The sequence below is a fragment of the Erithacus rubecula genome, assembly GCF_903797595.1.
Source record: "Erithacus rubecula genome assembly, contig: SUPER_W_unloc_3, whole genome shotgun sequence".
Taxonomy (NCBI): Eukaryota; Metazoa; Chordata; class Aves; order Passeriformes; family Muscicapidae; genus Erithacus; species Erithacus rubecula.
Window position 1 is genome coordinate 180,705 of NW_027636312.1, and position 23,828 is coordinate 204,532.

Sequence of the window (23,828 nt, forward strand, 5' to 3'; positions counted from 1 at the left end):
AATTCCACAGAGAGAATAAAGGGAAAAAAACAACCCCTAACATTATCCACCTCGAATTTTTCCCATACCAACATGCTACATCAAATTGAAACATTTAAATTATATACATACATGCAGCTCCAGATACAGGCAAAGTATCATAGGTAGTTAACCCTAAAACAAGGTCTCCTTGAGATATGCATCAGGTTTCTCCATCCTTTTGGATCACCCACCAGGTGCAACCTGGTCCTTGAACAAAAACAACCCTATGGATGGGATTGTCTTTGCTGGAGGCAGAATTCACCCAAACAGTTTTTCCTAGCATACTTCTCATGTGTACCACTGGGACCTTATCTCCATCTGGTGTTCCCAAGGGCTCAGACTGAGCAGTGCCTGCTCAGTAAGTGGATCCTCAGGTGTTCACTATCCATGTGGCCTTTGGTAGATTAATCTTCCAGTTCTTGAAAGTCCCTCTACTCAGTGCTTTCAAAGTGGTTTTAAGCATGCCATTGCACGGTTCAACTTTCCCAGCCACTGGTGCATGGTAGGGAATATGGTACACCTACTCAATGCCGTGTTCTCTAGCCCAGGTGTTTATAAGGCTATTCTTCAAATGAGTCCCGTTGTCTGACTCAGTTCTCTCAGGGGTACCATGCCTCCAGAGGGCTTGTTTCTCAAGGCCTAAGATGGTCTTTCGAGCAGTGGCATAAGGCACAGGATAGGTCTCTAACTATCCAGTGATGGCTTCCACCATGGTCAGCATGTAGCGCTTGCCTTGGCGGGTTTGAGGCAGTGTGATATAGTCAATCTGCCAGGCCTCCCTGTATTTTTATTTGGACCCTCGTCCACCATACCAGAGGGGCTTCACCCGCTTGGCCTATTTGATGGCAGTGCACGTGTTACAGTCATGAATAACCTGAGAGATGCTGTCCATGGTTAGATCCACCCCTCGGTCTCGTGCCCACTTATAGGTGGCATTTCTGCCCTGATGACCTGAAGCATCATGGGCTCATCGAGCCAGGAACACTTCTCCCTTGTGTTCCCAATCTAAGTCTATCTTTGACACCTCTATCTGTGCAGCCTGATCTACCTGTTTGTTGTGTTGGTGTTCCTCATTAGCCCGACTCTTGGGAACATGGGCATCCACATGACGGACTTTCACGGGGAGCTTCTCTGCCTGAGTGACAATGGCTTTCCATTCATCAGCAGCCCAGATTGGTTTTCCTCTACGTTGTCAGTCAGCCTTTTTCCACCTTTCCAGCCAACCCTACAGAGGTCTGGCTATCCTCCGTGAATCAGTGTAGAGGGAGAGCTTTGGCCACTTCTCTCAGCAATGTCCAGGGCCAGCTGAACAGCTTTGAGTTCAGCAAGTTGACTTGATCCACTTTCCCTTTTGGTAGCTCGTGCAATCTGTCATGTGGAGCTCCATACAGCTGCTTTCCATTACTGGTTCATCCCCTTGATGCAAAAGTAACTGTCGGTGAAAAGAGCATAGCGTGTATTGTCAGCTGGCAGTTGGTTGTATGGTGCGGCTTTGTCAGCCCGGGTCACTTGTTCCTGCTCCTCTTCGTTGGTGAGACCAAAGTTTTCACCTTCTGGCCGGTTTCTAATTATTTCCAAAATCAGAGGGCGATTTGGGTTTCCAGTACGGGCGTGCTGCGTGATGAGGGCAATCCACTTGCTCCATGTGGCATCGGTGGTGTGGTGGGTAGAGGGAACCTTTCCTTTTAACATCCACACAAGCACTGGTAGTCGAGTGGCAGGAGAAGCTGTGCTTCTGTGCCAATCACCTCTGAGGCAGCTTGAACTCTTTCTTAGGCAGCCAAGATCTCCTCTGTTGGAGTGAAGTTGGCTTTGGACCCTCTGTAAGTTCGGCTCCAGAATCCCAGAGTTCAGCCTCACATCTCCCCAGGTACCTTCTGCCAAAGGCTCCAAGACAAAGCCTTTTTCCCAGCTGCAACGTAAAGCATATTCTTAATCTCTAGTCCTGTCCTGACTGGACCAAGGGCTACCACATGAGCAATCTCCTGCTTTATCTAGTCAAAGGCTTGTTGCTGCTCAGGGCTCCAGTGGAAATAGTTCTTCTTGCGGGTGACCAGGTAGAGAGGGCTCAAAATCTGGTTTTACTCAGGAATGTGCATTCTCCAAAAACCTATGGCACTTAGGAAAGCTTGTGTTTGATTTTGCTGGTTGGTGGAGACATTGCGGTGATCTAATTGATAACCTCAGTGGGGATTTGGCGCTGTCCGTCTTGCCACTTTACTTCCAGGAATGGATTTCTCAGGCAGGTCCTTTGACTTTGCTCTTTTTAATGACAAAACCAGCTCCCAGCAAAATCTGGATGATCTTCTCTCCTTTCTCAAATATTTCCATTGCTGTGTTCTCCCACACAATTATGTCATCAATGTAATGTAGATGTTCTTGAGCTTCACCCTATTTTAGTGCAGACTGGATCAGTCCATGGCAGATGGTGGGGCTGTGTTTCCACCCCTGGGGCAGTCAGTTCCAGGTGTACTGCACGCCCCTCCAGGTGAAAGGAAGCTGAGGCCTGCACTCTGTTGCCAGAGGAATGGAGAAAAATGCATTGGCAATGTCAATGGTGGCATACCACCTTGCTGCCTTGGACTCCATCTCGTACTGGAGTTCCAGCATGTCTGGCACGGCAGCGCTCAGCTGTGGAGTCACTTCATTCAATGCACAATAGTTCACAGTCAGTCTCTATTCTCCATGAGACTTGCACACAGTCCACGTGGGGATGTTGAAGGGTGAATGGGTTTTGCTGACCATCCCTTGGCTTTTCAGTTCATGGATCATCTTGTGGTTGGGGATCATGGCATTTCAATTTGTCCAGTACTGCTGGCGGTGCACTGTCAAGGTGGCAATTGGCACTTGTTGCTCTTTCACTTTCAGGAGTCCTACTGCAGATGGGTTTTCTGATAGTCCAAGTAAGGTGTTCAACTTTTAATGCTCTCTGCCTCTACAGCAGCTATTCCAAAAGCCCACGAGTCCCTTTGGGTCTTTGTAGTAGCCATTCCTGAGGAAGTCTATGCCTAGAATGCACGGAGCCTCTGGGCCAGTCACAATTTGATGTTTCTGACACCCCTTCCCAGTCAGGCTCACCTCAGCCTTCAGCAAACTCAATTCCTGCGATTGCCCCGTCACCTCAGCAATGGAAACAGGTTCTTCCCCCACATTTCCTGAAGGTATTAGGGTACACTGTAAACTAGTATTAACTTATGCCTTATATTCCTGTGCCTCTGATATGCCAGGCCATCAGATCTACACAGTCCAAAAGACCCAGTTTTCCTGTGCCTCTCCTTGGCTAGAGGGAGGGCTCCTCTAGCCCTGGTTATTATTTCTTTTGCTGGGCATACATACTAGAGTTTCTTTTAAGGGGATCTGACAGAACATCCTCTCTTCTGTAATACCCAGCACCTTTGTCATGTGAGGTTGAGGCTACCTTCACTTTAGCAGAGCTCCCTCAGTTAGTGTTTCCTTCCATGAGTTGACGCACCCGTGCTGCCAGGACAGAAATGAGTTTCCCATCCCATTTTCCCATGTCTTCCCCATGGTCACGCAGAAAGAACCTCAGGTCAGCTCGTGGGGTGTACCCTCTCTTCCTTGCTGGGGGACATTGGGCTCTAACTTTGGGGGCTCTGACTCTCACTGGTGCTGCAGTGATCCACCTCATCTCCTCCCTCATCCCTCTCATCTCCTTAAATTTCTCTTTGAGTTTCTTGACCACGGCAGAGACGAGCCTGCATTGGGCCATCCATCATACTCTCAAAATTTCTGAGCTTCTTGGCAACAGAACCCACTGTCTCTTGGTTGTTATCAGCATTAATCGTTGCAATAAAGGTGGTATATTGAGATGGCCCTAGGTTTTCCAGATTCCACAACATCTGCTCTGTACACCTGACTTTGTCAGGGTCGTTATCATGCTGTCTGCCTCTCCCAAAGACTACCTCCAATACTGCCACTTCTCTCAGCTGCTGGATCCCTTCCTCAAGGGTCTTTCATCACATTTTATGGTGGCGCTCCTGCATTCTCCTTTTGTGGACAAACCTCTCTCTTACACTCATTAAAAGCCACTCTCAGAGGGAAAGGAGGCCTGGCTTCCTCATGAATACCTGATCCACACCTGAGTCCTAGGTCAAGGGTCTCAAGTTCCTTGCCTCAGTACCATCCAGTTGCACACCCTGTACACATAAGGTCCCAGACCCAAAGTAAGCAAGTTGTAAAAGCCTCACGATCCCGTTGTACAATGGTTTTTTTGCAGATTACGGAGACTTTTGTACGACAGGGACTCGGTGATTATTTCAACCTCTGGCTCCCCTGCTGGTTGTGAGTGTTCTCCTGTCTGATCCTTATTATTTAGGTGCTTTGTTTTCATCTTAGATTTTCTAGTTTCCACAGGGGTGACTGCTGCTGGCTGTGACTACCCTTGTGGTTCAGCTGGAACCTGGACAGATGTAACGTTTGTGGGTTCCACTGCTGCACCATCAGGCTCTCCCTCTTTAAGGCAGGGGAAGGGTTTCTCACCAGCTGGGGAAAGTTACTCCTTCAGCATCTGGCCCATCTCACATGTCTTTCACTAGAACCCCTACCCACTCCAGGTGGTCCCTTTCTGAGGTGGGCTGTGGGGCAGGGGCAGGTTTGGGGGCAGCATCCCTGGTCTCTGGGGCAGGGTCAGGCTTTGGAGCAGCATCCCTATTTCCTGGGGTAGGTATCAGGGTTCTTATCCCAGTCAATCTCCCCTTATCTCTGAATGTTATATATAACAGGTTTAACAGGGATAACAGCAACACCAGCCACTGTATAATATCATTAGCATTTAGAGCAGATTTGAACCCCTTGAAAACTGGTGGGGTGGACTTAAAAAACTGCATGATGGGTTGGGAGAAAATTTCCCCTGCTGTCAGTTCCTCACAGTAAGTACCATTATTGAAGTAACTCCAAAAACACACAGTTAGAGTGCGATAGCTCTGAATCCATGTGGCCACTTTCCAGAGGAAGTTAAAAATTCATTAATTCCTCACCTTATCAACTGAGAAAACGAACTGGATAATAGCCACAGTAGCCTTAGTGATAGGACCCATGTTCAAATAAAGGCTTGCAAATGGGAGAGATACAGCTGTGACCACGTGGAGCCTGAACCAGGGTAAGCTGGAAAACATGATGCCGCCTAACACAAAACTTAGATAACTCAAGAACTGTTATTCCTTTTTTCACCCTCCTCTCAATGCCCTCAGGCCCCACTTTGGGTGCCGAAATCTGTTCTGGTATAAAGGACAGGTATCTGCTAAGAAGGCAGGAGCCTCTCTTTGAAATGGAGAGTATAAACCCCTCTCCCTCCTAATTATTATAATGTTGGAATTAAGGGGCTTTTAGGCAAAGATAGGGGAATAGGAATAACAGTTCTTTACTAATATATTTAACAAGACAAACAAAAAATATAGTAGAACCCACAGCTGGTCTGTGGGTTACAGAGGGTTAATAAACGAGGTATGTTTTGAGAAATATTCTCTGACCAAGGCTGTTGACCTGAAGAACAAGAAGAGAAGGAGAAAAAGAAGATAAGCAAGAAGAAACTTGCAGCTGGGAAAAGTATTTTTAGAAAAGTTTTGGGAAAAACAGAGGCGTAGATGGATTTTTCACCAATGAATGTTATGTTGATCTATTGTGGCCAATGAACAAAGTGTAGACTTTATTATAGAGTGTATAAAAGACAGCCGGTTGTTATAATAAACAGATATTAGCCTTCTGAAGTATAGTGTGCCTTTTGTGTGTCGCATCTGCCTATACAGCAACACAAAAAAACAACAGCTATGAAATTAACACCATCAGGACAGTAACCCAGTTCCAGTCCTTTTTCGGTTGCAGACACCCTTTCCCTGCACAGCATTTACTGGTGGTGGAGGCAGGGCATGTCCTGCGCAGCTGCAGGAGGACTGGTGTTGTATTTCACTAATTTGGTTTACATTTTACACTGAAATGATTCCTCCTATGATTCCTCTCACGGTCTGGTATATGGTTTAACCTTTCCCCCTCCCTCTTTTCCCTGTTCAGACCTGATTGGCTGTGGTCTGGGGTTCCTCTGCCCCTGACCCGAGGTTTGAAATTCCCCACATGTGCCATGCTCTGGTCTCTTTTTCCCTTGGAAGCCTTCAGGAATAAAGCTTAGATTATCCCAGGAAGAAGAGCGTCCTTAGTCTTTTGCTTTGTCCATGTCAAACTCCATCCATCTCTGACCTAGAGCTAGACAGAAGAAAGGTCAGAGAGACGGGGGGAAATATGACAGACTGGGGTGATGGCGGTGGCATCCCAGGGTTGAGAGGGATGGAGGAGAGACCCCTCCGCTCACAGTGTCGGTCGTGGTGCTCAGCAGGTGCCTGGAGGTGGCAGGCTGCAGCAAGAAGGCAGCAGTGCAGGGTCCAACAGCAGAAAACGTGGCTCCTGGCTTTGGGATGGCAGGGGGGGCAGGGGGAGGTAGCAGCACTGGCCGTCCTCCTCTGACTCCACGAGCAAGAGAGAGAGAGAGCAAGCAGCTACCCACACCTCTATTACCTGCCCTTTAATTTCACAGTGTTCTCCCTCTTCCCCCACCCCCCTTCCCCCCCCCACCCTGCGAGAGAAACTCCAACGAAAGGGACAGGGAGTCTCTCCCCTCCTCCTGTCACTAGCCATCATGCTAGGGCCTAGCCAACAGATTTGTTAGCATGACAATGAGAAAAATTCCACAGAGATAAAAAGAGAAAAAGCCAACTACTAACACAGTGCACAGATGAAACTTGCAGACATCAATCCTCTCTGAAGTGAGAAAAAAGGAAAGGGTAAAAACACGTAAAGAAAACAACATGGAGACACCATGGTCAGTGAAGAAGGAGTCAAATCCCAGATGGGAGGAGAATGAGGAGATGCCCTAGTCTTGGGCTGAAATTCTCTTGTAAGGCTATGATGAAGATATAATTAATACATCAGACTCTTCTTTCCCTGTAACTCATGGAATGTATTGGGGGCATGTAGTGTTCTAACCACAGCTATGAGCAGAGACACTCATGTTGAAGCAAACAGATGTTGAAGTAGCTGTGATCCAGTGAGAAGCTTGAACAAAGAGAGATGAGAGTGATGAGAAACCTTGCCTCAGGGATGGAAGAAGAAAACCTCTGTTCCCAGAGATAAGAGAATTTTTGTGTCTATACTAGAACAGCTCATCCTTAAAATTGCACCCCAATAAGCTGAGATGACCCATGGTGGTAGTTGTGGGAAGACTACCAAACCATGAGAAGGACTTCATGATTGCAGATTTCTGGGCAGCTGCTCTTCGTGAAAATTAAAACCACAAGAGAACTGTTTCTTGTGTAAAAGTTTCCATGGCATGGCAGGAGAGACTCCTCTCCCTAAGTGAACTGAAGTAAGGTTATTTTAGAAGTGGTAAGTTGACTAAATATATAAAATTTTGTCTCTTTACATTGTCAGTGGGAAAAGAAAGAGGAGTTGGGGAGAGGAGAAGTGTTCTGAAGGTTTATTCTGATTACTCATTATTTTTCTTTTAATTCTACTAATAAAGTTTTCTTTATACCCTTTAAAGTTTTGAGCCTGCTTTGCTCTCCTCCTAATCCTTATCTCACAGCAGAAAATGAGTAAATAATTCTAGTGGGTGCACTGGCATTTGGCCAGCTCTAGACTCACTACATTAATTGGTGTTTTGGCCAGGAAACTCAGACTGGCAAACCAAGACCACTACAGGGGGAAATTCCTTAAGAGGAAAAAAAACAAAAGGAGAAATAAAACCCCACCAACTACCAATAGGTTCCCTTAGTTGATGTATGAAGTCCTGTTGACGTCAAATGTTCCTCTCAATGCAGATGATTCAACAGTCACAGTGAAGTAGCATGTCGAACTTGGAACAGCATATGTGGTGTTGAGACAGGAGGCAGCTCGTTAGCAACTGGACTGGTAAAGTTCCCAGGTGTAGTGCAGTTACTCCTGCATTACAAGGAACAATTGCCTTCGATATCCAATTTAAACCCTAGGTGAAAGCATACCTTAGGTGCTCTATATTTGCTGTGTGGAGAGGGAAAAGGAAAAAGTTACCACACACAGGTATTTACATAGTAATCCTGCAGAAATGTATCCAGAGTGTGTGCATGTCATGCAAGTCTACAAAGCCCAATGAGCCAACCTGTGATAAGGAAGTGTCATCTCCTTCCAGTAGTACATGTGCTGTTGTCCCAGCTCCTTCAACTAAAATTACTCCAGGCCTGGCAGCTTCAGATGGGATGATTGCCCACATGGATTGAAGAGGTTTGGTTTGTGCTTTTTCAGACTGAACTGAAATTTGATGGTGAGTTTGTGGCACCAATAACAGAGTTCCAATGCTGTCCCACCTAGATAAGGTCCAGGTATTTGTCAAAGATACCTGAAATACAAGAACTCGAGAATCTGATATTAACAGAGGATGTAGCATAAGGGGAGAAGTTGGAGTAGAGAACTGTGTTGCATTGTCAGGGGTTATTACATGAATTTTTATATCTAGACTAATGGGCTGTAGTCCCACCACATGATCCATTGGCACAAGCAATTCCATTTCCCATGTAGTTAATATTTTGGGAGAGACTCCATCAGGAAGTGTAGGAGAATAGTTTGTAAGGATAGTGCAGAAGGCAATTTTCCCCAATGAATTACAGCTGTACCGATTACCAAGCAGTAGAGACAGCTTTGCCTGCCCAATGAGGATGGGTGTTATAAAAGAGTGGGTCAGCTAGCCAAGAGTAAGTTGCAGTTGGAGCTTGAGAATCAGAGTCTGCTGGCTGTGCTGTGAGGAGGTAAAGAACATGTGGTTGTGCAAGGGATAGATAAGGTAAGATGATGTTGTGTGAGGGACAGATGGGGTTAGGTGGCTAAGAGACAGGTTGGGTTAGCCAGTCATGCAGAAGGAAGAAGGAAACTTGCAGAGAGGAGAGGAGTCAGTGCTGTGTGGAGCTACCTATGAGGGAAGAAGTCAGAGTTGCTTGAGAGTAGTCCACTTAGAGAAGGCATGAAGACTTTTAATAAAGGACTGATGATGGTGTCAGTCCAGTCCGTCTTGACATAATTTCAACATGGAAGAACCTCAATCCTTACAATGTTTTGTACTAGCAGTGATGTGAAATAATCTTAGGATGTTTAGTTATTAATATTCCAGTTGTTTAACAAAAAACCTGCTTTTCAAAGCTTTTTTGAGCACTAGTTAAAAGGAGGAAGGTGTGGAAGGGCGAAGAGAAGGAATGTTGCCTACTTCTGTCCCTGCTTCTCTTGTCCTGCTGAGATAAGCACAGCCTTTGCTCCAGGGATCAGGAATAAGTACAGAGCAGAGCAGGAAACATGCATCTCAATCCTCCTTTGAGAGAAAGGAATCTCTCCAGTGGGGGATCCAGTGCAGTCAAAAACACTGCCCTGAACATGAACACTTACAGCTCACAGAAAATGGTGCGTTCCACAACTGAGGGAAATCCGCAGCATGTTATACAAGAAGATGGAAAAACAGTCATGAATTCCATGTGGCTGCCTGCTAGAAAAAGGATTATTGACCATTTTCACTAAATCCTGAGGTCAAAGGCCTGAAATTAAGGTTTCACAGAGACCTTCCTCGGAGATTTTTAGAGCCTATATGGAATAAGACAAGACCTTACCAGAGTAAAATAGGAGACTCCTATTTCAGCTGTTAAGCAGCACCCAGGGTACACTAAAACCACAGAAAGAGAGGCAACATTCTTTATCTTATCTTCTTGCTGAGGTCTGAAACACATCCCAGCACCACAATTTAATCTGAGGAAATGTGCAGATGTTATACACACAAACCTTTTCACTTCCTTTCCATCAAAATAAAAAAATCCACACTCTAAGAATTTCCGGACTTGAGGTTTAAGCACACTGTGTAGTTTTTCTGCCTTTCCACAGTTAACCATCTGATGATAGTCAAAGTTCACCATTTTGATATCAGCTGAATGTTCAGATGCTTTCAAATGGCTCTGCCATTGTAAGCAGAAAAAAATATAAATATACCAGTACATGAACATACAGAAGTAGGAGCTAAACAAGAGATTACAAGTATTTTAAAAGTTTTGTTAGGTTTCTTTTGGGTAAAATGAAACAAACCACTCAAAACTGATTAATATTTCACGTGTATTTTTGTCACAGTCAGGCTTTTCCCTTACTACCCCAGGGGTCACCAAGGCAGCCCATGGTCTCTTCTGCTGTTCAAATGCTTTTACTTGCAAAAGGTTGTTTCAGTGAAACCCCTTTTCACCAAGAGTCACTGATGTGCTGGTCAGCAATGGGGATTGAGTAAACACTTCATCAACTACTACTGATAAAAAGCCCACCAAAATGAGTTAGGTTGCTGTGGAGAGGGGCTTGAGAAAAACTTGCCCTAATATTCCCTGAAGTAGCTGTAAGTGCCCACAGAATGTTTGCTGGCAAAGCCCTGGGTATTGAGGTGCATCTGGGAATGCTCCTGTCTCCCACCATGAGGGCTGGATGCAGCAAATACCCCAGTGAATACCCCAAGCCATTCAATCACAACAATACAGGGGGAGAGGGAAATAACACATGGCTACTGATGTTCTCTGGCTTCAGACAGAACTCCTCAAATGGTCAGCATTTATGAACTGCAATGTGAGGTTTTCTTTTAAACTAACAAGTGGAAATTAATGAGAGCAGCCACTTAATAGTTAACATCTCCTGAACAAACATTTCCTGCTAATCATGAAGCAGCTCCATATTTAAATTGATAAATTCTATTAAAAAAAAAAATTAAGGGATTTATCCATTAATTTCAAAAGAAATACCCTTAAACATTGCAGCGTTAAATATCGTAAAGTATCATGTATTTATTCATCAATTTTAGGGTGTAAAAGAGACTTATGTTTTCAATAAGACACTAGTAAGCATGAAATATGAAAATAATTTAAAATCCCTCAACGTTGTCTACCTTGCTGTTATAATATTCCAGTACAGTTACCAACCTGAACAGAATCAAACAGGAATTAAGTGGAAAGCTTTTAATAATTTATTTCACATCATGCATCTTAAGCTGTGCTGTTATGATAAATCCAATTTTAGCTCCCAGAGCACAGCATGCCTGGGGGTTTGGTTTCCAAAGGCTATGTAAAAGCTTTATTGCAATCAAGCAAACTCCAAGGATATGCACAGTGAAAGAACTGACATACTCACCTGAAAAGCTTTGCTGAGCATGTGCTCTCCTTCTTTTGCCCCAAGTAAATTTACAATCATTTGCTTGCCATATACATTTTTAAGAATTTGGAAATGCCTGTTAACAGAAGAAAAATTCCACAGTCATATTCTGGCACACAGAAAATAAACAGCAACACCTACAACACTGAGAACTTGCAAAGTATTCAATATAAATTTTATTCACACTTTCCAACAAAGCAGTGAAAGGCATAAGCAATCCCCAGGAAGTTGCCAGCTTTGCTGAATCCCACACTTGCACAGACAAAGCCTCCCCTTTGGAATAATACATCCCATCTCTGTGATGCAGCAGAACTTATCAGAGGTTTTCAGTGCATTAGCAAAAACTTTAGATGATTTTTACCTGTCAAAATATGGTGCATTTGCCTCGAAAGCCCTTGACATCCTGACATGATGGGATCCCACCTATGACACCAAGGTTACATTAAATTGTCTTGTTTTGAGTAAAAGGCATGTGAATATTTCAGCAGTTATACTGCACAATGCTGATATGTCTAAAGAACCTAGAGTCCCTGTAAGGCACAAAATTTTTTTAACCTTTCCTGTAAGAAATGTGTCACAGCAGTAGTTGCTGAATCAGTCCCTCTTTCAAGAAAATTGTGATGAAATTCTATTACAGTAACTCTTGATTTTTATTGACTTCTTGATAAGACATCCTCAAGAACAATTCAGAAGAAAACAGTCTGTTTGGATGCCCCTAGATAACCCATTTAAAGGAGGAAAAAGTCAGAACTTCAAAGAGAAGACATGGAAAAAGAATGGACATTAAAGTTGTGTGCAAAGCAACTTTTAGACTTGAGAGGAACAGGCTTGGTGAGTCACAGTAGCACCAACGTGCTCCCAAAGGATTGCCTCATCCTCACAGGCAACTGTGAAGAAGAGCCCAAAGGCTAGTAGATAATGTTTAAAAAGACATTAATAAGAATTATCTGTATAATTAAATCTATCTCCTGCTTACCTGCAGTCCTGGCTGTTCCCAAAATAATGGAACAGATCCTCGAATATGTATGAAAGATGACACAGAGTCATCCAAATATATCACCTGTTAAGGAAAGTAAAGCTTAGTATTAATAATTATCACAGTGTAAGATTTTAGAATTCTTAGCCTTAACATGGAGCAAATAAAATATATTTATGTATTACATATTCCACACCACAAGCTCAAATATTGTTTCCAAGACTTCTCTTTGTCTGCTCTGAACAATTCCTACAAAAAGTTCCGTCACTCTCACGCTCCCTTGCAGAATCACAATTCACAATGTGGAAGGAAATATAGCTTTTATTATTTGGGCTTCAGTAACTTCTGCACTAGGAGTAAGATGCTTTAAACAACTCGGTAAGACTTTGCTGCAGGAACAGTTGAAATGAACACCAATGCACAGAAAATCACCATGCAGCCTACTCAGAACGCTTGCACAGATTTTCTGCATCAGAAATGAACATATTGCGATCCATGAAGCATCCAGGAAAAGAAAACATAAGTGGAATAACACACCACAGCCATTCAGTGACATTGGAATGCCAGGAAACTAGGGCAGAGAAAGTGTAACAGGAGTGCTGTGACTGAACTCCTGAAACTGGAGGGGTACAAGCAGAGCCCTTCCTGCACAAAGTCCTCCTTCAGCCTCCTGGGCTCTGGAAGGAGTCACCGAGTCAGTCAAACAAACCTAGGAGCACAAACATGGCTGCAGAAACAACCTCTTGGGAATAGGCTATCATGGAAAGGGAGCCAAGGAAGGCCAGCAAAGAAAGATTGAGCAGGTTCTCACATTTCTGTATCATGAGGGCACAGCTATGAAATCCAAGGCAACAGAATGGCAGTGACTTTACAAGCTACCTTTCAGAGGAGCTGTGCTAAGTGGAACACCTTTATCTTTCCTGAGCCACAAGGTACTGGTGTTTGCTATTTGCCAGAAATCCCTTTTGCCTGCTTCTATTACTTTAGATTAGCTCAGGCAAGAAGTGGCACATGCTGCCATCCAGCTCAAGGGGCTCCGGGGAAGCACAGCCACCCACAGGAGTTCAGCACCTTCTTAAGCTACTGCAACTCAGACCCAGGCATGCCCTGACCATAAGCCACACTAATAACCAAGATCATCAAATTACATAACCTACTTAGCTGTGGGAGTCCAGAGTATTCCTCTGGCTTCCCTGGGAGGTTTAACATCCCCCTGGGAGGGTCCTCAAAGACCCCTGAGTGAGACCCAGGTGTCTCAGGCGCTGAATTCAAACTCTTGAGGGAAATTACCAACACAGAGGGAAGAGAAGCAAACCACAAAAATTAGCAAAGTGTAAATTAGACTGTTAGAATGTAGATAAATAGACTTTTGGGGATGTTTATGATAAGGGACACATGGCCAAGATGGAGAATTTGGGGTGTGGATACTTCTTCCTCCTTCTCCGTGTCATCCATGCTGGGTGACATGCTGGCACTTTCAGATTGGATGGGGACAAAGCTGGACAGTTTAACAAGATTGTATTGTATTGGAAAATAATTGTAAATATCAAATACATAATTTAGACTATAAAAGATAAGTCCTGCCTCTACCAGGCAGATTCTGCCCTGGACGTCTGGCGAGCAGACTGCTGTTCGCTGGACAAAGCATTCCTGAGATAAGAAACAATAAACAACCATGAAAACCTCTAAGAACAGCCTCCTGCAGTCTCTCATCGGCGGGCATTGGAAAGAGCTGCGTTCCAGACCACCTTTATGTCCTCCTGAGGTGATCTCAGGTCTAAGGAGACACCTCGGGCAGTGACACTTAGCTTCCTAATTTAGCATCAAAGAAACTATTCCAATATCTGCTGCTGGCAGACTTGACTTGTGATTTGTTGATTCAGAGCAAAAATCTAACCACACAGGGACTTACATTGGCTTGTCAGCCAAGCTATGGGCACTGGAGTGTAACATACCTGCTCTGTTTCAACAAAATTGGCAATGTGACCATCATCATTTGTTCCCCAGACATTGAATCGCATGCCAGCCTGTTTACAGCTTAGTGTGAAATGAGACAAGCCTTTGCCTGCTTGTGAGCTGCATCAATTGTCCTGATCTCCACTCCTCCACACGAGGTGTAACATCAGTCATCACAGCTCACACCGTAGTGCTTCAGATGGAAATGCAGTGACAGGTTCCTATCAGAGAGAAAACAACCACCAAATAACCACAAGGAATTACAATTCAGCTCCAACTGTTAAGCCAACTACTGACTCCTTACATTTTACACCTACTAACACAAATAAGATCAGGAAAATAGGCATGTTACAGTTTTGTGACATAACTTTCATTTAAATGTCCCTGAAATAGCAAATAACACAATAAGAAGATGAAGTGAAGCTATGAATTTCAACAACTTTAAAATAATAACCCTTACAGCCTTTGCTTGTCACCCACAAAAAAAAAAAAAAAAAAAAAAAAAAAATTCAGACAGCTTTGAAAAAAACCCCAAACAACCTTCAATGAAAGTAGATGTGCCACTGCTCTCCTGGGAGTAAAGTGCACACCTCAGCCCTCAGATGAGCATTGTAACACCAGTCCCAAGCCTGGCTGCAGAGCCAGCTGAGAGATGCTCAGAGCAGCAGCATCTCACCCATCCTGAGCCTCTGCTCGTGTTGAGACTGCACCCCAAGGGCAACATCAACAATTCCAGATTTGCCACTGCATCTACAGGGATCAAGGTTCCCTGCTTACCAACAACTAACACCATTTTACTTTGACACTAAAAACCTCAGAACATAACATGAAGAGTAAATCAAAATGCCTATTTGCCTTGGAATTCTGCTGTGCTGTCTCTCACATGAGCTATGTAATTTAGAATAAAATCTGTATTTTATTTAGAATAAAAAAACCTCTGTTTTACTTAGAATTGCCCTTCCTAACAAGTTTTCCCTAAGATTAGTAAAGCCCTGCCTGTGCACAACCCTACTGCTTCTGTTCAAATATCCGCCAGCTCTCTTATTAAAGTTGATCAGACAATTTAATACAGATGAAACAATTATTTAACTACAGCTTGAAATCCAACGCCATTCAATGTTTTATTAAGTGGATTTTTAAAACTTTCTTTACCTTATTGCACTGCTACCTATTACACTAATATTCCTGTAATACAGATGTAATAAAAAGAGTTTTATAGCAGCATGAGAATTTCTTTCTAAAGCCCTCACCCAGGGTGAGTGTTAAGAACCTGCAGCCAATCTAAAAATATTTTGTCAGCATCACCAAACTGTGTCTTTCTTAACCAGAAAACCAGTGGGCTGGAAAGAACTTCTAAACTGGTTATTTTAATCTGTTTTTAGAAAGGCTTTAATGATACCAAAGTAGTCTTCTAAACTCAGCTTCCCATAACCAGAAAGTTCTTTCTCCACATTGGAAATTATTATGGAAAGATCAGGTTTCCTTTCAAACTTCTTACAGGATTTTCCTTAAAGGTGCCTGCTGGGATTTAATGACATGTCAACAATGCCTTTTCTGTCTTCTGTGGATTTATTCTCTTTTTCCATTGCAGAAAATGCTGGATATCCTTGTTAAGCCTTAATAAGTAAATGTCCAAAGTAAATTAAGTAACATGGGCTTTGCAAATTCAGACCAACAAAAAAGGCCAACAAAGGCTAATAAAGCAGCAAAGGCTTGCAAAACCAACCAACCAACCAACTAAAACCAGAGAAATTTACTGTGGCTAGTCAATTATTATTGTCTTTAAGTGCCCAAGAACCAACCAAAAGCATTTCATGCCATGTTTTTCATTTACATTGGACCTAATTCAGTGTGAACTCAAAGCTTTTCCACAGTGACCATCTCAGCATTTCTCTCTCATACTGCCCGCACTTTTCCCACCTCAATTTGTTTTTTAAGGCCAAAATTCATATGGGAAAATGTCAACTATGGCATCACTTCCTCCATCCTGCCCTGGTCCATGCTCACTCACCTCACGCTTCTGCTTTCGAGGCAGTGCCCAGTAAGGAACTTCCTGTGGTCAGGAGTGTTACAACATCAAGAAAAAGCACTTGAAGCTTCTGAAAACCAAGATGAACTCAGGAAGACACAGCTTCACCACACTACTCTCCATTCTCTTCCCAAGGGACTCTCATCCAGTCTCCTCAACAGGCCAAAGTCTGCTCTCCAGAAGCCCAAGGCACCAGGATACTGACCCCTATCCTTAACCCTCCAAAAATGCTAAGATTTTATCCTTTCATGATCACTGTTAAGCAGTATCAATAAACCCAAACCAAACTAACAAAAAACTCCACAAAACCACAACACTTACAAAGTGATTTTCAAATCCATTTCTAATGTACCTCTGGAGAAAGCCAGAAAGCCCCATTTGTAGAGTCAAGAGAAAACCAACAAAATTTCAAGTCACTGTTTCTTAAGGATTACCAGGTAACAGCATTTCAAAATGTCATCTGCAATAAGCACACCTTATCAGTCAAGGACTCCTATAAAAAAGGTGACCAATTCAATTATTTTGAAGGGAATATGTCAGCCCTCCCAGTGTTATACAAATGGAACCCCACCTACAATCCTGTTTTCAGGATAGTCTGGTTCAACATGCATTCTGCTTCAATCCAGATCCAGAAATCAGTTGCCCAGTTTTAACAATTAAAAGGTTCAGATCACATTGAAAGTCACCATGGAGGCTTTCTAGGGTTGGCCTCTCTTCTTGGTGAGCTCAAAGGGTGCCACAAGACAACGCATTTCAAGTTAGTGGGTACAGTTTCCAGGTAGAATATGGGACTTGGCTGTGAACAAAAGCAAAATCCTGAAATTATGTGCATTTCCTTCAAACCAAAGACTTCTAACTTACATTAGACGAGAAAAAGTCCACACAACTGTCACTTTAAAAGGCCTAGAATCTGAAATATAAAAAAAACCCTGAAAATTTTATAAACAAAATTGGGTTTTGATCTTTTAAGACGAGGGTTTTCAAGGGTTTTGCCAAATTAGGACATTTAAATTTTTGGTATTTCAATTAAAGCTAACATCTGAATATTACCACAGAGGTGACATTAAAATCAGAACATAGTCACCACTTTCATTTATTAAATTGACCAACCAAAGAACTATTTTATTCCTTTTGGTACCTCTTATTTTGGCACACCCTTAGTACTGGCTCAGCTCAGGATGTTGGGGATGAGGAAACCCTGCCAGACTGCTTCCAAGGCCCGTTGAGACCACCTTGGTTTAACTGCATGGAAGAACTTTCTAAGTGCTGAGTAGCACTGCCAGCCACGGCAGTGAACAGCTCCAGGGTGCTGCTGCACACGTTACTACAGCTCTGACTTCAGCTCCAGAGAACCCAGGTGGGCCCTGTGCCTCCTCCTGCTCACAGCTGCTCTCTGTTCAGCTTTACTGGGACACTGAAGCCCAAGGGCGTGCATGATGCTCCTGCTCAGGGTGCTTGAGGCTCGGTGTTTTCCCAGCCAGAATGTTCTCCACAGGCACAGGAATAAAGACAGCTCAGCATTCCTTTGGGATGACTCACCCAGAGCAGGCAGAGGGAGAGAGAACACACTCCTGCCCAGGCAGGGAAACCTTTCCAGATAAGACATCTCAGAGAGCGCTATTTGAAAGAATAAATATACTGCCCATTGCATATGGATGTCCTGGTTTGAAAGGACAGGTGTCTGCCAGTAAGGACAGAAGTTTCCCTTTGGGATAGAGACTTTGGTTCCACTCCCCCCCCCAAGTATTATAATTGTTTGAATCAAGGACTCTGAGGCAGAGATAAGGGGGTGGGAATAACAGCTCTTTTACTAATATATCTAACTGTACAAGGAGAAAACAATAACAGTTAAAATTGCTAACAGAACAGAATAGATAACTCGGTGTCAGTCCCTTTAGATGCAAGCACGCTGTTTCTGTGCTTAGTCCACAGCCCGGATGTGCCAATGGCAGACGGGAACAAAGGCAGGAGGGAGGGGGGAGGGGCGGCAGCGGCCACGCTGGTCCCGGGCGGGAACGGGCTGGAGCGGTGGCTCCTTGCTCACTGTGTGTGTCCGGGTGATCAGCTGTGTCCGCGGAGGCAGGAGGCTGGAACGGGGCAGATGCAGGGCAGGTGATCGCAGAGGGTCTGGCTCTCCTGTGCTCCGGCCGCGTGGCTGAAGATCCCCGTGCGTCCTCCTCCGAGCTCGCTGGAAACACGAGTCCCTCCCGGAAGCCTCAGAGGCCCCTCCGGGAGCCTTTCCCACCCACCCCTTTTGTCTGGACTCATCAGATATCCTGGGTGTAGCCCGGCCAGCTCCATTGGCATGATAATGGGAAAAATTCTTTCAATTGACACAGTAACAGAAAAACACTCAACCCCCAACAATGGATAATAAGAAAAATAGACCTATGACACCCTCCCACTAAATTCTAAACAAATCAGCAGTGAATCTGCTGACATTTAAACCCAAGTGCTCTCGCCAGGCTTTGAGAAGGATCCCCCACACTCGTGTCTCAGGCCAACCCAATACCAGGACCATGCCGACCAAAGAGGTGTTAAATGTTACAAGGAAAGCAAAGTATTGCTCAGGTGTTTCAGTCACAGCAACATGAGTCAATTCACACAGAACACGTCCAGCAGAAGCATGGCCTGGCTGCTCCCACGTTCAGACTGAACAGTTCCACAACCACCACCTCTGAGCTATCCCTTCGACCCTGTTCCTTGCTCCCCTCTGACTTGGCTGACTGGAGCAGTGTGTGGCACACACTGAACATCACCCAACACCTGAGCTGTGCAGCATTTCCTAGTCAGGCTGAACTAAAGCCTCTGGATTGTCTGGCAGGGCCTCACTGAGGGCACGGGCAGGAAGGTTAACGCAATTATCCTGCCCTCAGCAAAATGACATGTGCTTCCTTTGAGATGCCACTGAAAGGATCAGAAAGCTTCCATTCCTTTATCTTAGCCCATTTCAGCGCCAAATTTCTGTATGTGGATATTCCAGGAGGTGCAGTTCCCTAAGGCTTTCAGAACTGAACTACATGAATGAGTTTGAATGCTAAAATGTATTTTACTAGGCTGTGCATGTATTATCCACTCTACATACGGGTAAGAACTATGATTAGGTATAAGGCTAAACATGTTACTTCATCTCCAGTATTTATTAAAATATTTGGGAAAATGTCTAACAGTTTTGAGGTCAGTATTGTCAATTTTTGTCATCTAAAAAGTGGTAGCACTGTCATCAAAACCCAGAAGTTTTTGACAGTTTAAAGTGATGCTGTTCTGGATTTAAATCGACATATACTTGATCTGACCATTTTTCTATCTATTCACACAGATTTTACAAACATGGGAAATCTTCCCCAAGGGACAGTAGTATTTCATTAACTTGGTCTATGATTTGTACAAATACTTGTAAACTTGTACAGCTACAGACTGGAATCTTCTGGCTAAATTCTGTGACATGACCAGTGAGATGGAGAAGTGGCATTTCACAAATCTTCCCTGAGCACCAATAACTGTACTCCTTTAAATAGTCATTAAAAAGAACCAATACCAGGTGGGAACAGCAAACAGAAAAAGAGAAGAAACAAACCTGACCTAGTGTCGTTATTCGCGATACGGCCGTAGAGAATAACGACAATGACTCCTCCAGCTAGCAGCAAAGAGAAGCAACTTTATTGTGAAGGCGAACCACTTTTATAGTGTGGATCGCTGAAGAAGAGAGGAACGGCCGTCCATTGGATAGTAGAAGAAAACAGAACGTTCTCACGGATCGTGAGAACTGTTTTTCCTTACTTTCTGAAAAACAGCAGGTGCTTAATCTTATTGTGAATTCCTTCCTGTTTTTCCCGAGGTTTATCACCTTGGGAAGATCCAGGGAGGAACAGGCAAACTGCAGCAGACCCGAGAGAAATTTTCCTTAGCATGAGAAAGGAGAAAAAGGCCTCAGGCCCTTGCAATTTTCAGCCTGTGGCTTCAATGAAGCCCACAACCTAGGGGACTCCTGGGCTTTTTGTACTGTCCACCTAAGATTGCAATTTTCCAACCTTTAAGAAAAGTTTCAGTACCTAAAGAATTTAGGGAATTACATGAAATTAAATAGAGGGGAATAAAGAAAAATGCCACTGCTAAATATTCGATGGAAAACTATGCCCATGTAGCAGACAGAGAAAGAATAAGCAGTTTCCTGATTCAGGTTACTGAGAACAACACTCAGTGACTACTTCCAGCTGAGTATGAACATTTGCTATAACGTAATCTACCAATTAGAATTCCAAGGATAGTGCTTTGCAGATTAAAATGAGCTACCACTAAGTAGAGAATCCAAGAGGAGAGAGGCTTTCAAACTTCCTTCAGGTCTGGCTTCCTCTACTTGGTAACAACAAGGCAGGGAAGTGGGCAAAAAATTTGACATGGGTTTTAATTTTTAAGGGAAGGGCATTTATCCAGGTGCCCACAGTGTATCCCAGCATGAGAAGTGACTCACTGCCCTTTCTGAGCACAACCTTCAGGAATAAATAATTTTTCATCTGCTGGCCCTTAAGTAGCTCAAGCATGCCTCGTAATTACTAAACACAGGCTAAAACAACCTGTTCCACAAATTTTCGAAACATTTTATGACTTGCACTAAACCTGTTTGCTACCTTTACGACTGGGCACTTATTCCCAATCCACACTACAGTGCTTTATGGATACTGCTACCAAAGTCAAGGAGATTCTTTCTTTTTCTGGTACAGTTTCTTTTTACTCTGCATTTAAGTGATTTCAAAAATAGGAGAAAAGCTCTCGCTGTTCACCTGGACCCTCATACAGCTGCAGCAACCATGTCAGTCACTGCCAGGCCTCTAACAGGTGATGGCTAAGGAGAAAACTACTTTCATGGAATGAAAGCTTTCTATAAAAGTACCAAAAGCAAGCTCAGAAATGCTGTGCAACTAGGTGCTTTGACTTCCTAAAGAACACAAACATAGTTTATAATTTTCCACATTTAAAAAGCCTATGTATAGGCCTTATGGTTCTCTTCTGCTCTTCTCAGTTTAGTGTCCTCCACCAAAAAATAAAGGGGAGGGGGGCAAAAATTTAGGGAAACATCTCATGCATTTTTCACTTAAAACATGCAAAAATAACTTTGCAATGCAAGACACCTTGCTGCAAATATTACTCATTTTATTAAAAGACAAATCAATACAGAGTCTTGAGATAGGTTAAAAATACAGGGAAAAAATAAAGCTAGAAATCAAAAAGCTATGAAAAGTCACACAAAATGAGATAAAACCATATTATGATATAACATTTAAGAATATGGAATTTATTGTTATGAAATGCAACACAGAAAATTAGCTCCTCAATGAGTTATCATGTGTTTGAAATAGGGTTGTTCAGAACCCAAGAAACAAAATTATGTTGGAAGCAATTATAAGAAAATTTAGTGGACATGAAAATATAGATGCATAAAGAAATGTAATTAAATGTGTAAAATTCTCTCTCAACAGATGAAGATAAGAAAATGTCTCTTTTCTCATTTAAATCAGAAGCTTCTCCAACAGCAAACAGAAGAGTTGCTCCTTTACATTCTGTCCTGGTTTGAAAGGATAGGTGTCTGCCAGTAAGGGCAGAAGTTTCCCTTTGGAATAGAGACTTTGGTTCCACTCCCCCCCCCCCCCAAGTATTATAATTGTTTGAATCAAGGACTCTGAGGCAGAGATAAGGGGGTGGGAATAACAGCTCTTTTACTAATATATCTAACTGTACAAGGAGAAAACAATAACAGTTAAAATTGCTAACAGAACAGAATAGATAACTCGGTGTCAGTCCCTTTAGATGCAAGCACGCTGTCTCTGTGCTTAGTCCCAGCCCGAATCTGCCGAAGGGCAGACGGAAACAGAGGCAGGAGGGAGGGGGGTGGGGCAGCAGCGGCCACGCCGGTCTCGGTGGGAACGGGCTGGAGCGGCGGCTCCTCGCTCACCGTGTGTGTCCGGGTGATCAGCTGTGTCCGCAGAGGCAGGAGGCTGGAACGGGGCAGATGCAGGGCAGGTGATCACAGAGGGTCTGGCTCTGCTGTGCTCCGCCGCGTGGCTGAAGATCCCGGGCGTCCTCCTCCGAGCTCGCGGGAAACCCGAGTGCCCTCCCGGAAGCCTCAGAGGCCCCTCCGGGAGCCGTTCCCACCCACCCCTTTTGTCTGGAGTCATCAGATATCCTGGGTGTAACCCGGCCAGCTCCATTGGCATGATAATGGGAAAAATTCTTTCAATTGACACAGTAACAGAAAAACACTAAACCCCCAACACATTCCACAAAGAAATGGCTCACACAATGTCAAGTCTGCCACCTTTCTAACACAGTAGTTATCAAAACAGATCAACTTACAGAGGACAGCCACAGCTCCGGACTCAAACATGGGACATTCTTCTCTGTCCCTGGTTTCCACCATCACGCTGAAGGGAAGTGGCACCATCTTGTGATAGACATGGTATATTTTACTGAAAGCCACTTTGCCTCAAACACAGGCAGCTCTGTCCAACACAAGATGATGTTAGTGAAATCTCCCTATGCTTCCAGACACCTTCTGCAAAACAGCTTTGACCCCCTGCTCCCTCTTTCTACCTCATGAGACTTAGTTTATCTCTGTCCAAACAAATATAGGGATTACCTAAAGATGACATGAGAGTGTTTCAAAACCAGAACTACCCAGAGAAATGCCTTTCAAAATATGGATTCCATTTAAAAGCTTCTTTGAGACAACTAGAATTTTACAGAATCCCAGACTGGTTTGTGTTGGAAGGGACCTTAAAGTTCATCCAGTTCCACTCCCTGCCATGGGCCGGGACACCTTCCACTGTCCCAGATTGCTCCAAGCCCCATCCAGCCTGGCCTCGGACACTTCCAGGGATCCAGGGGCAACCACAGCTTCTTTGGGCACCCTGTGCCAGGGCCTACTTACCTTCTCAGGGAACATATCTACATCTAATCCTATTCTCTTCTAGTTTAAAGCAATTTCTTTCCCAATACTTAATAAACAGAATTTCTTCTTAGGGAAATAAAAAAAGGTTTTCCATCTACCAGCAATACAGAAGAGTAGCAACCATGTCAATGGTAAACTAGTGCCAAAAGCAGAGGGGCGGCCTTCAATTTTTAGATCTTTTTTACTAATTCTGACCTTGTAAAAAGGACAGTATATTTTAAACACTAAAGCAGTTAAGACATTTAAAGGGACCATACAAAAATGTCAACCTATTTCCGGCTTTTTTTCCTCCCTTTTTTAAACGAAAGCAGGATTGGATTTGGATTTAAACTGTAAGGAAAATTAATCCACAATCGCCAGAGGTTTATGTCCAAAAAGGAGACAGAGGAGTCCTTTTTGCTTTATTCGAATAAAGGGAGAGGCCATGGAGCATTCCCCTGGGATCTCTCAGATTTTTGGAGGATGCAGCCTCCCTTTTTATCCTATTTTCCCAGCCACTTTTCCCTCTCTCTTTCCCCATTGGCTGAGGTACTTGAGAGGCACAGACTTCCTGGAACTCCTGACACCTGACATTTCCTACTAATGTATAATCCTTCCTTTTAATTTTTAATTATTGTAGAATTCATAGATTCCCCCCCTGTTGCTTCTTTCATCTTCTGTTACCCAATTTCATTTACAAGAAAACCTACAGTTTGTTTGTAAAG

General features: G+C 43.7%; 1 long non-coding RNA gene across 1 annotated transcript; it reads right to left on the reverse strand.

Moving 5' to 3' along the window:
* Positions 1 to 11,193: 11,193 nt before the first annotated feature.
* Positions 11,194 to 14,340, reverse strand: LOC306814093. The gene is made up of 4 exons (XR_013777088.1): positions 14,149 to 14,340; positions 12,194 to 12,277; positions 11,579 to 11,640; positions 11,194 to 11,293 (listed from the first exon to the last, which is right to left on the reverse strand). It is a non-coding gene; the product is annotated as an uncharacterized lncRNA (long non-coding RNA).
* Positions 14,341 to 23,828: the final 9,488 nt, after the last annotated feature.